Source organism: Ochotona curzoniae, unplaced genomic scaffold (assembly GCF_017591425.1).
Source record: "Ochotona curzoniae isolate NIBS_2020 unplaced genomic scaffold, NIBS_Ocur_1.0 contig_66, whole genome shotgun sequence".
NCBI lineage: Eukaryota > Metazoa > Chordata > Mammalia > Lagomorpha > Ochotonidae > Ochotona > Ochotona curzoniae.
In genome coordinates, this window is record NW_024466512.1 from 14,768,942 (window position 1) to 14,781,053 (window position 12,112).

Genomic DNA, 12,112 nt, shown 5'->3' on the forward strand with positions numbered 1-12,112 from the left:
TAGGATAGCCATTCCCTATCTCCAGGTACTGAGGCAGCTGGAAAGCTTCTCCACTTGTCTTCCCCCTTCCCGCAGATACAGGAGGAAGAAAAAGAAAATTTGGGGAAAATAGTCTCACCCACTTTCTTCTAACCCTCAATCCTTCCCACCCTGATCAACTATGTAAATATGAAAAGTAAAAATAAAAAGCAAACAAAAAGTCAAGACAGATAGATTTGAGATAAATAACACAACACATCTAGGGGAGCTAGAGTAAGAAATTAACTCCAAACACAACAAAAGGGATTAATAAAACTCAGAGAACAAATAAATGACACAGAAAGTAAATAAATAGCCGGTTTTTAGAAAGAGTAAGCAAACAAATCAACCCTTCAGCACACTAACCAAGAAAAAGAGGAATCAAATATGCAAAATCAAGAAAAGCATACAAATATCACAGATGACCCAGAAACACAAAAAACTGTTAAGAGACTAATAGGCATAATTACTAAAAATTAGTTCAAAAATTTAAAGAAATTGGACAAATTGGCAATATAAACCTACCAAGATTGAATCATGAGGAAATAGAATAGCAAGAAAAACAAAATGATAGAATGACTGACCAGGTGATTAAAAAGACAAAATAAAGAAGTCTTCCACTCAAAAGCTCAGAACCAGAAGACTTCACTGAATTCTACCAAACACATAAAGAAGAATACAAATCCTTCTAAAAATATTTCAAATACAAGAGGCAAAAATTCTTCCAAATTTATTCTAAGATCAGTCTGACCCTGACATTATAACCAGACAAGAACACAACAACAATAAAAACAAAGCTACAGACTAATATCCTGGATGAATACAGATGCAAATCTCCTCAATAAAATAAAACACAAATAAAATCCAACATCACATTACAAAAATTTGTCCCAATGTTCAAGCAGAATTCCTTCTAGGGATGCAAGAAGGATTTAACATACACAAATAAATAAATGTGATAAGTCACTTCAACACAGCTGAAAACAAAAATCATACAATCATCTCAAAAGACTCAGAAAACACATCTGATAAATTTCCAATAATCCTTAAAGATGAAAAACTCTGAACATATTAACTATATTTGAAACACAATAAAAGCCACAATAATAATAAGCCAACTACCTGTATCATGCTGAATGTGGAAAAACTGAAGGCTTTTTTTCAAAAATACAAAATCTGAAACAAGGCTAAAATGCCTACTTCCACCACTGTCAATCACCAGGAGCAAAAGTACTTGCTAGACTGCTTAGATAAGACAAAGAAATAAAAGTCATCAAAACTAAAAGGAGGAAATTAATTCACCACTATCTGTAGACAATGCAATTTTATATATTCAAAACCCCAAGATTCCACCAATTTATAAACAACCAGAGTAACAAATTCAACAGAGGCAGGATACAAGTCAATGCTAAAATAATGTTTTCAAACACCAATCATGAATCATCTGAAAAAAAAATCAAGGAAGCAATTCCATTTTCAAAAATGCAACATGTCTAGGATTAAATTTAACCAAAAGAGTGAAGAAAACTCTCTATAATTAAAACTACGAATCACCAACCAAAGAAACTGAAGACACAAAGACAAGACGTGCCATGTTCATGGAAAAGAACCAGTAACATAACGTATACACACCACATAAAGCAATTTACACATTGCCTGTGATCTTTACCGAAACTTCAATGATATTTTTCACAGAACTAAAAAAAAACCTAAAATTTGTATAAGCAAAAAGAACAAAAATGAAGGCATCACACTACCTGATTTAAAGGATACAAAAATTAGACAACATGGTGGGGGCTGTTGTGACAGGGGAGTAATGCCAGCATCATATAGAGAACATCATATAGAGATGCTGGTTTTTTGTGTCCTGGCTGTTTCTCTTCAAATCCAGTCCCCTGTTAATGGCGTGAGAAAAGCATAAGATGATGACCCAAGTTCTTGGGCCGCTGTCACTCACATTAGAAAGCCAAATGAAGTTCCTGGCTCAGGACTGATCCAGCCCCAGTTACTGTAGATGGAAAGCATTCTGCCCCAATCCTCACCACCCCCAATGCCGCCTTTCTCTGCAACTCTACCTTTCAAATAAATAAATAAATAAATAAATCTTAAAAAACAAAAAATCTGGGCCCAGCGTGGCAGTCTATTGGCTAAATCCTCACCTTGCACACACCAGGATCTCATATGGGCACCAGTTCTAATCCCAGCTGCCCTGCTTCCCATCCTATTCCCTGCTTGTAGCCTAGGAACGCAGCCTAACCTTGGAACCCTGCACCTGCGTGGCAGATGTGAAAGAGGCAAGCTCCTGGCTCTAGGTCGGCTCAGTTCCAGCTATTGCAGGCACTTGGGGAATAAACAAGTGGACAGAAGACCTATTTCTCCTTTTCACTGCACATCTGGCTTTCCAATAAAAAAAAAATAACAACATTCTTTAAAAAAACAAAAAAAAAAAAACCATGGTAAAAAGAGATCAAAAAACAATGGAGGGCCCGGTGCTGTGGCCTAGCAGCTAAAGTCCTCACCTTGCACGCCCGGGATCCCATATGGGTGCCGGTTCTAATCCCGGCAGCCCCACTTCCCATCCAGCTCCCTGCTTGTGGCCTGGGAAAACAGTCGAGGATGGCCCAAAGCTTTGAGACCCTGCACCCGCGTGGGAGACCCGGAAGAAGTTTCTGGATCCTGGCTTTGGATCTGCATGGCATCAGCCATTGCACTCACTTGGGGAGTGAATCATCGGACCAAAGATCTTCCTCTCTGTCTCTCCTCCTCTCTGTATATCTGACTATCCAATAAATAAATAAATCTTAAAAAAAAAAAAAAAACTGAAGATTTACTTACTTACTGGGCCCAGTGATTTACTTCTTACTAACAGAAGATGGCAAAAGGTGATAAAATCTTTCATCAGTAATGAAGTTAAAAAAAAAAAAAGTGACTTCCACCTTGCTAATATTTTACAGATTCTTCAGATGAAACAAGCTGGCATTTACAATGAAGTGAATCCCCCAGCCAACACTATGGCATGCGTACAAGTTAAGCGACAGCCTACAAAAACTGTCATTTCCTATCAGAATGCTGGTTCAAGTACTAGCATCTCTGCTTTTCAATCCAGTATCTGTTAAGCTACAGAAAACAGCAGAAAATGGCCCAGGCAACTGTGTCCCCGCCAATTATGTGGGAGACCTACTTGGGGTTCACGTCTCCTGGTTTCGGAAGGCCCATCCCTGGCCATGGTAGCCATTTCCTAGATCTTTCTCCATCTGCCTGTTTGTTGCTCTGCCTTTAAAGGAAATAAAATAAATCTCTAAACAAATAAAAACCCAAACTGAACGACAGCTTCATAAGCCATCCTTTCCCTGATGAATCTTCAAATACCATCCTGACCCTGACCCTAGCTGTAGCTACCACTCAGAAATTCCTTGTAAGAAATTCTGAAAGAAGGTCTAGTTGGCCTGTGCTTGGCTTCTGAATCATGAAAATTAAACAAGAAATATTTGTCTCAAAGAAACTATGTTTTAGAGGATGCTATTATACTATAACAAATAACTAATGCAGAAATCACACAAGATATTCATTTATCATGAAGTTGCTTACAAGGCTGCCCGTGGAAAACCTAAAGTAAAAACCAAGATCTTATTGATCTAAAATGCCAAAGACAAGGTTCAGGGTTGTGCTGGTGGCTGGAATTCAAGGAGAGGGGTCAGGAAAGTATCAAAAGGACTACACCATTAAAGACAGTATCTTAAGACTATGGCCTAGTGGCTAAAGTCCTTGTGTTGGGCACATCAGGATCCCATATAGGTGCCAGTTCTAATCCTGGCAGCTGCACTTCCCATCCTGGGAGACCTGGAAGAGTTCCTGTCTTCAGATCAGCGCAGCTCCAGCCGTTGCAGTCACTTAGGGAGTGAATCATCAGACGGAAGATCTTCCTCTCTGTCTCTTCTCCTCTCCATACATATATCAGATTTTGCAATAAAAATATTTTGAATTTTTGAATTATGTGGTACAATTTCACACAGACTGGGATTCTCAACCCCTTCCAACATCCACTCCCATTTTATTCAATGGTATAGTCCCTCATAAGGAATCATAATTCCATCAGTTTCTTACTTAAGTGTACCCCGACACTGCTGGTACAGACAGTGTCAGATAGTCCAGCATCCCATTGTTCACACATTTCCAACAGTTCCACTGGGAATCCATCTCCTGTCCGGAAGCAAGGATACATGTTGCATTATACCCTCACATCTGGATATGGCGGACCCCAGTACTCCATCACTATACATTTCCATAATTGAGGAGCCATGAAACAAGATCAACAACTGGTATGAGTTAGAACAACAGCCACAGCCACAACAACAAATTACAGCAACATGAAAAATACACCACTGAGTAACCAACACATGGGTGACAAAAAAGAAAAATAAAAGCCTCTTTGGAAAAATGATGCCACCATGTAATCCATGAGCCAGCAATGAATTCAACAAGCGAAAATAAAGTATCATCAAAACAACATTAAAACATGAGATGCAGCAAAGGAAAAAAGAAAGAAAGAGAAAAAGAAAGAAAGAAAAAAAGAAAGAGCGAGCCTAGGTATAGAAATCTGTCCTAGCAGCAGTAAATACAAGCATCTACATACATGGTCAATGTGATGCAACAGTAACTCAACACTCAGAGGTTTGAACCCTGCTGCCACATGAAGACTTGGATGAAGCTCCTGGCTCCAACTTCATTCAGCCTTGACCACTGCAGCCTCTGGGGAGTGAATCAACAAAATCAAAACCAATCCCCCCTCTGTAACTAGGACTTTCAATTAAACTAACCTCTAAAAAAAATAAAAACAAACAAAGGAAAAAAATAATCAGAAAGCATAAAACAGTGAAATCATCAGCAGTATTATTTTTGTCATTAGCACTATAAACAATAAATCATGCTGAGTTAAATTATACAAAGGATTGTAAAAAGACAAACGGTCTTAAGAAGTTTCTAGTCCAAGCAAAGTAAATGAACCAAGCAGATGATTGAAATCAAGGGGGTGGAGGTGGGAGGATTCCAGCTTCTGCACTCAGAGATAAGAAAATATGGTTTTCAGATTTTACTCTCAGGAAATTCCTGAAAACTTCTCCCTACAGGAACCAAGGAACAAACTTACATCTGGGAAACACCTTCTTATGCGCTCCTCCACCCATCAAGCCTCTTCCATGGACAACGCACAGATACAGTCGGATGTCCCTGGTCAGATGCCTGGTGGACACCTAGTCATGGTCTAGAAAATGCAGGTCAGCCCACTTCGACATTTGTCCCCAGGGACCACCCAACCTGCCTAAGGCTGGTATGAAAGAAAAGGTTAATCATGTGTGGGCACCTGGGCAAGGAGGAGGTTTCTGCCTTCACTCTCTGTTGTCACCCCAGAACAGAGGTGAGGCCTCTGTGGGTGAAGGATGTGCCAGATGCATGCAGGCAGGTGCTGGCCTGCCCCTGTAAGCAAGATTACCTAAAAAGATTTTTATATATTTATTTAAAAGGCATAGTTACAGAGAGTAAGAGGGAGAGAGAGATCTTCCACTCACTGGTTCAATCCCCAAATGGCTGCAACAGCCATAACTGGGCCAGTCTGAAAGCTTCATCTGGGTTGCCCATGTGAGCGCAGGGACCCAAGTACATGGACTACCCTCTACTACACTCCCAGGTACATTAGCAGGGAGCTGGAATGGAAATGGGAAAGCCAGGACTCAAACCAGCAACTATATGATATGCTGGTGCCACAGTCAGAGGCTTAGCTTACTATGATGCTTAGTTTAGAGCATCAGCCCATAAACAGTATGTTTTTTAAAGATCACATGAATATACTTCTAAACCAAAAGATCAAGCAAAAGAAAAATCCAAATTACTGGCGCTGCCAATGCAGCACAGCAAGTTAAACCTCTGTCTGGAGCACTGGCATCCTGGGAAGGCAGGTGCCAGTTCAAATCCTGGCTGTTCCACTTTTCCACGTTCTCTGTCTCTTCCCTCTTTTCTCTTTCCCTATCCAATTCTCTTTCAAAAATAAACTAACTTTTCCCACTCCCTCAAAAAAATCTGATTTACTAATATCAAGAATAAAAAGGGGACATGACTAGATATACATATGTGTGCATTTGACATTAAGACCTTGATGAAAAAGTCATGAACAAAAATTTTAATATAAAACAAATGCTTTGATAGATTGAAACCACTATAACTCAAGAATTTTCTTGAATAACTGAACTTAGTAATGAATTTAGTAATTTAAAACTTGTCTACAAAGAAAACCATAGATCCATACTGAAAAACAAATAAAATCTACTAAGGGTGGAAATACTAATTTGACACAAACTTCTAGACTATAGAAAACATTCTGCCTCATTTCGTGATATGAAGCCAGCATTCACATAATAAAACACAGTAAAAGGAAAAGAAAAATCAGCTTTACATTCATGATGACTACAGATATGAGATATAAAATCCTTTCACAAAAATTCTAAAGGTTTGTTTTTATTGGAAAGTCAGATTTACAGAGAGAAGGTGAAAAAGAAAGATCTTCCATTCACTGGTTCACTCCCCAAGTGAGCCAATCCACAGCTAGAAGCCAGAGCTTCTTCCAGGTCTCCCAAGCAGGTGCAGGGTTCCAAGGCCTTTGGACATCCTCTGCTGCTTTCTCAGGCCACAAGCAGGGAACTGGAAGGAAGTGGAGCAGCCGGAATACAAACTGTCACCCATATGGGACCCTGGGCACACAATGAGGACTTTAGTCACTAAGCTACTGTGCTGAACCCCACAAATTTTTTATAAATCAAATAAATATAGCACTATATATAAAGTGCTATAAAGGTCCTATTGAACTCACTAGTCATTCAAGAATAGTAAATGAACAACTTTGGTTTGTTTCATACATTGTAAACATCTGTATGTTATTACAGTTTTATCATTTAATGAAGGCATTTTCAGAGACATGCATTAGGTGATTTTGTTGTGTACAATTACAGAGTATACTTATACAAATTAAGATGGATGTTTTAAAGCCCAGTGCAATAGCGTAGTGGTTAAAGTCCTCACCTTGCACGTGCCAGGATCCTATATGGGCACAGGTTCTAATCCCGGCAGCCCTACTTCCCATCCAGCTCCCTGCTTGTAGCCTGGGAAAGCAGTCGAGGACGGCCCAAAGCCTTGGGACTCTGCAACCGAGTGGGAGACCCGGAAGAAGTTCCTGGCTCCTGGCTTCAGACTGGCTCAGTTCCAGCCATTGCGGCCGCTTGGGGAGTGAACCATTGGACGGAAGATCTTCCTCTCTGTATCTCCTCTCTGTATATCCACCTTTCCAATAAAAATTTTAAAAATTTAACTAAAAAAAAAATGGATGCTTTACCATAATAAAAGACCACTGCTGCACATAGTCCATTCTTAACACATATGACTTTGATTCATATCAATGATACTTATATTTTAAAAGCAACTTCTGGTCTTAATGTTCTATGAATACTTTTCAAGCATTCAGAGTTTAGTTCTATAAAAGAAAAAAAAAAACTTATTTAAACACATTTTCAAAACTGTAACTAAGATGACTCAAAATATCTGTCATAAGTTTCAATATTTAGAGCAATCAGTTTTTATACCTTCATGTTATTTATACTCTCTTAAATTTCCCTTTACTGCAAAGAAGACTTCAGGGGCTCTTCCGGGCAAAGCGCTCTACAACGCTGGTCCGAGGACAGCAGGCCCCATTGCACGGGGCACGACAGCCCCTTCTGTGTAGTTCAGCAGAATGGCAAGGTCACATCTCTTCACAGCGATCACTTCTGCCAAAACAGCTCATGAACTACTTACTTCCTGGGCTCTCTTACTGTCTCCTTCACCAGTAATAATCACTGCTACCAACTCTGTTGTTTAGTAAGACTGAACAATTTGGTAACAAAACTGAATTATTCATTTCTAAGCCTCTAAGCACTTTTTTTTCTTAATTCTCAAAAGGAGTTATTTATCAATAACTAAAAATTCCCTTTATAGTTAGTAGTATTTGTGCAAAACACTGGAAAGAAATCACTAAGTTATTTTACCTAAACATTGCAAACCATTGTGTAACTCATGGCAGGACTGGAAGAATGTCAAAAATTTTCAAGAACTGAAGTTTACAATTTAGTTAACACTACAAATACCACAAAACACTGACATATAATGCTATAATATTAAAATATATAACTGTTAAGTTAAAAGCTGAAAATGCTAGCATACTAAATATACTTCAAATAGTTCATAAAAAAGGGAATTTAAAAGAAAATTTCCGGGTCCCACAAAGTTGAAACATACATATATTTCAGCATTATATGATAAACACTATAATACTAAATAATGAAAATGGGTATTGTAATGGGATTCATTAAATTATTTCCAGTTCCATAAATTAAAAGCTTTCTATCATTTCACGGAATAACTGCCTAGTAGGACAGACCCAAGTCTCAGGGATGCCTGCAGTACACTACGGGAGACACGCTTAGGGTGCTTCCCCCACACCAGCGCGTCTGCGTCCTCGGGGAAGCGACTGAGCTCAGCGAGCCCCAGGCTCCGGCCTCAGCCTATCCCATCCCTGGATATTTTGGCGTGCTTGTGTAAGTTCTAAACCAGCAGATGAAAAACCTCTTTCTCTCCCCATCCATCTCCTTTCTGTTTGTCTTTCAAATAAAATGAAAATCCATCAGTTTTTTTAATCACATCAAAAATTAAATGCAATCTTTACGGTTACTTAGCTTTTCTTAAAAAGCTGATTATGTTCACTGAGTTTTTATACAGAGTAATTGCATATACAATATACATTAATAATAGATAACACTTAAGATAAAGTTTAACACTGTAATACTGCAGAATATTCTGTAACTTTTCTATGAAAGTTTTAAATCAAATGGGCCACATACCTCAATGATGTGAGAAATGCCTTTAAACAGAGAAAATGGCCTGGGTTCTCAAAGAACATCCATTTTAACTTTAAATCCAAGAGTAATTTTGACACTCACATCCTCATGTAACTGTATACTACATAAAAATCAACTGTTTAATGAGCACATAAATTGATAAAAACTACATTTATAAAAAATATTCCATCTTACAAGTAAATAAGGGGGACATTTTAAAGAAAGATCCTAACCTAAACTATTAGTCAATGGAAGCAATTACAGGAATATTAAGAAAAGACCAATATGGAGTTGATCTCTGACTTCAAACTGTAATCATTACCTCCTCAGCAAATAAAATCCTTTTACATTTTCATTATCCCGAATTTCCTGTACTAAACCTACTGATCATTCCAACTGTCTGATAATCTGCACACTAATCCATCTGGGGTAACATTTACAAGCACAAATTCCAAAGAGACTCAAAAGAATCACTCAGTAAGACAATAAAAAAGCAGGGTGATTTTCAATTTTTCCTTATGGAAATACAAATTCTTGACTATCCTGGTGACAGAGTGAGGAAATCTGTTTCAAGATCTGAAATGGAACAATGGCAGAAAGAAGAGATCAGATCACTGGTCTCTCACAGCAATGCCTGAGGTTCTAGACTATCTACTTAGATCTGTGTCTCCCTACACAGATGGAAGAAAGCAAATGAACTTTGCTAAGTGAAATTTTCTGACATATTATCTATCATTGACTCTGTCCAATATATTTTCACTCTTTTCTGCTAACCTTCATTCATGTGAACATGTATCACTTGTATCAATCACACTACTTTAATAAAAATACCACTACAGTGAAAGTGGTAAGTGTTCCAATTTTAACCTATTTCCTTATTGAGGAAACAGCACAGTATATTCTTGTATCTAAACTCCAATTATATTATTTAAGCTAAATTTATTTAAATTTACTATTAAATCATTTATTTCAAAAACTTCTAATTTCTTAGATTTCTCAAGTACACTGCTGAATATAAAACAGAAATTGCGTATTCACTCAAATATGGAAGAATGATGGTATGTAATATGCATAATATACCTACTGTATCTTATAACTCTAATTAGCATAAATTGAAGGATTATCTAAATTATGATGAACATACATTTTGAACTGAAAACTCCACTGTTACAGGTTTCAGTAGTAAGTCCAATTACATAAAAGGCACAGAAAATTTTAAAGCACATTATTTTAACATTCTTGAAAGAGTTCTTAACTGTTTAATTAAAAATAAAATAAAGTGGGGCTGGCATTGTAACACAGCAGGTTAGGTCACTGTCTGAGATGCCAGTATCCTCTATTAGTGTTGGTTTGAGTTCCACTGCTCCGCTCTGGATCCAGCACCTTCCTAATGTGCCTAGGATAGCAGTGTAACATGGAACAGTACTTGGACTCCTGTCACCCTTGAGTTCAGGCTGGCATTAGTCTGGTCCAGCACTGTGGCCTGACTCTAGGGAGTGAAACAGCAGATGGAAGAGCTGTCTCTCTGTAACTCTGCCATTCACATAAATAAATCCTTTAAAAAGGGAATAAGATTTTGTTTTTTTAAATTAAAAACATGTTCACAGCCATCCAGGAACTACAAATCAATACTACAATGGGATAACAATTCACAACTACGAAAGAGCTATTTTAAAAAATCTTATAAAATCAGGCAGCAGTTAAGATGCAGCTGGGGATACCCACATCTGTATCAGACTGCTTAGATTCAAGCTCCAGCTGCTTCCAATTCCAGCTTGCTACTAACGCACACAGTCAGAAGCAGCAGATGAAAGCTCATTGAATGGAGACCCTACCACCTGAATGGAAGACCCAGCCTGACTTTCCAGCTCCTGACTTTGATCTGGCCCATCCCTGGTTTGGGGATTTTAGGGGAGAGAATCAGCATATGGGTTCTTGCCCTCCTCTGTCAAATAAATAAAATCAAAATATTTTATATAAAATGTGCAGGTTCACTAGCAGCAAGGGAAATATCAAACAAAAGCAAAATGAAGTTTCAAGTCACCCCAGTTTTTAGAAGCATAGCTGTTGCTCTACTCCTAATTCATACAGAAACCAGAAACAACAAATGCTGGTGAAGATGTGTGGTAAAGGGATCCTAATCCACTGTGGGAATGTAAACTAGTACAACCATTAGGAAGACACTATGGAGCTTCCTCAGATATCTGAGAACAGGTCTACCTCATGACCCAGCCATCCCACACCTGGGAATTTACCTAAATAAAATGAAATCAGTGTATCAGAGAATTATCTGGCTCTTGGCTTGGACCTAAGCCAGTCTTGGCTCAAGCACCTTGGTCATCTGCTGCTGCTTTCCCAGGCACAGTTGCAAGAAACTGGATTACAAGTGGAGCAGCCAGGGCTGCACCTGGCACCCACCATCGGATCAGTGTTGTAAGTGGTGGCTTAACCTGGTAAATCACAGTGCTGGCCCCAATATTTCTCATTTTCATACAGAAATTCAGCATTCCTCTCCATCACAATGAGTCATTACATGTACATCAAATTCTAAATGCATGTCTCACGAAAATAAGGTATTTCATGAGGTTTCTTTAAGACTCATGTGTCATATACTTAGCATATTACTTGAAAAAAAAAAAAACCTACCCAGGATTTTCTAAATATTTAAACAAAAATTAATTTTAAATATATAATCAGACTTCCAGGTAGCAACATCACAGTTCAAATTTAAGCTGCACATTTGTTTACATTTTGCTTACAAAATGTGAAATACCCACAATGTTTTATCCTTGAAAAGGGAATGGGGGGGTGGAATAAAGAAAATCCCCGGGCCTATGGAACTGCATCATAAAATTATAATAATAATAATGACAAAAATAAAAAGAAATTCAATTACAGCAAAGCAGAAAAAAAGGAAAGCTACAGTCTAAAATCATAAGATTTCCTCTATGAGCCACTGTTAGGATGTGCAAAGCAAAAAATATTATTTTGTTTTATTCAAGAGAATTTACCCTTTATTACAAAACTTTGCTTTAAAATCTTCACAATTTGTTACCACTTTTTATAATCTTACTGAAAAAAGTCCATAAAGAGAATGATCAATTTCTCAAAACTGATGCCAATGGATTATTCTAATCCAAATAAGAAAATTTTCCCATAAAGACATCAAGTTAACTGTC

At 37.9% G+C, this 12,112-nt stretch overlaps 1 protein-coding gene across 3 annotated transcripts in view; it reads right to left on the reverse strand.

The window, feature by feature from the left end:
* SHOC2 (SHOC2 leucine rich repeat scaffold protein) overlaps positions 1 to 12,112 on the reverse strand; it is a 67,350-nt gene that overhangs the window by 24,585 nt on the left and 30,653 nt on the right. The gene's annotated exons all lie outside the window — the stretch shown is intronic.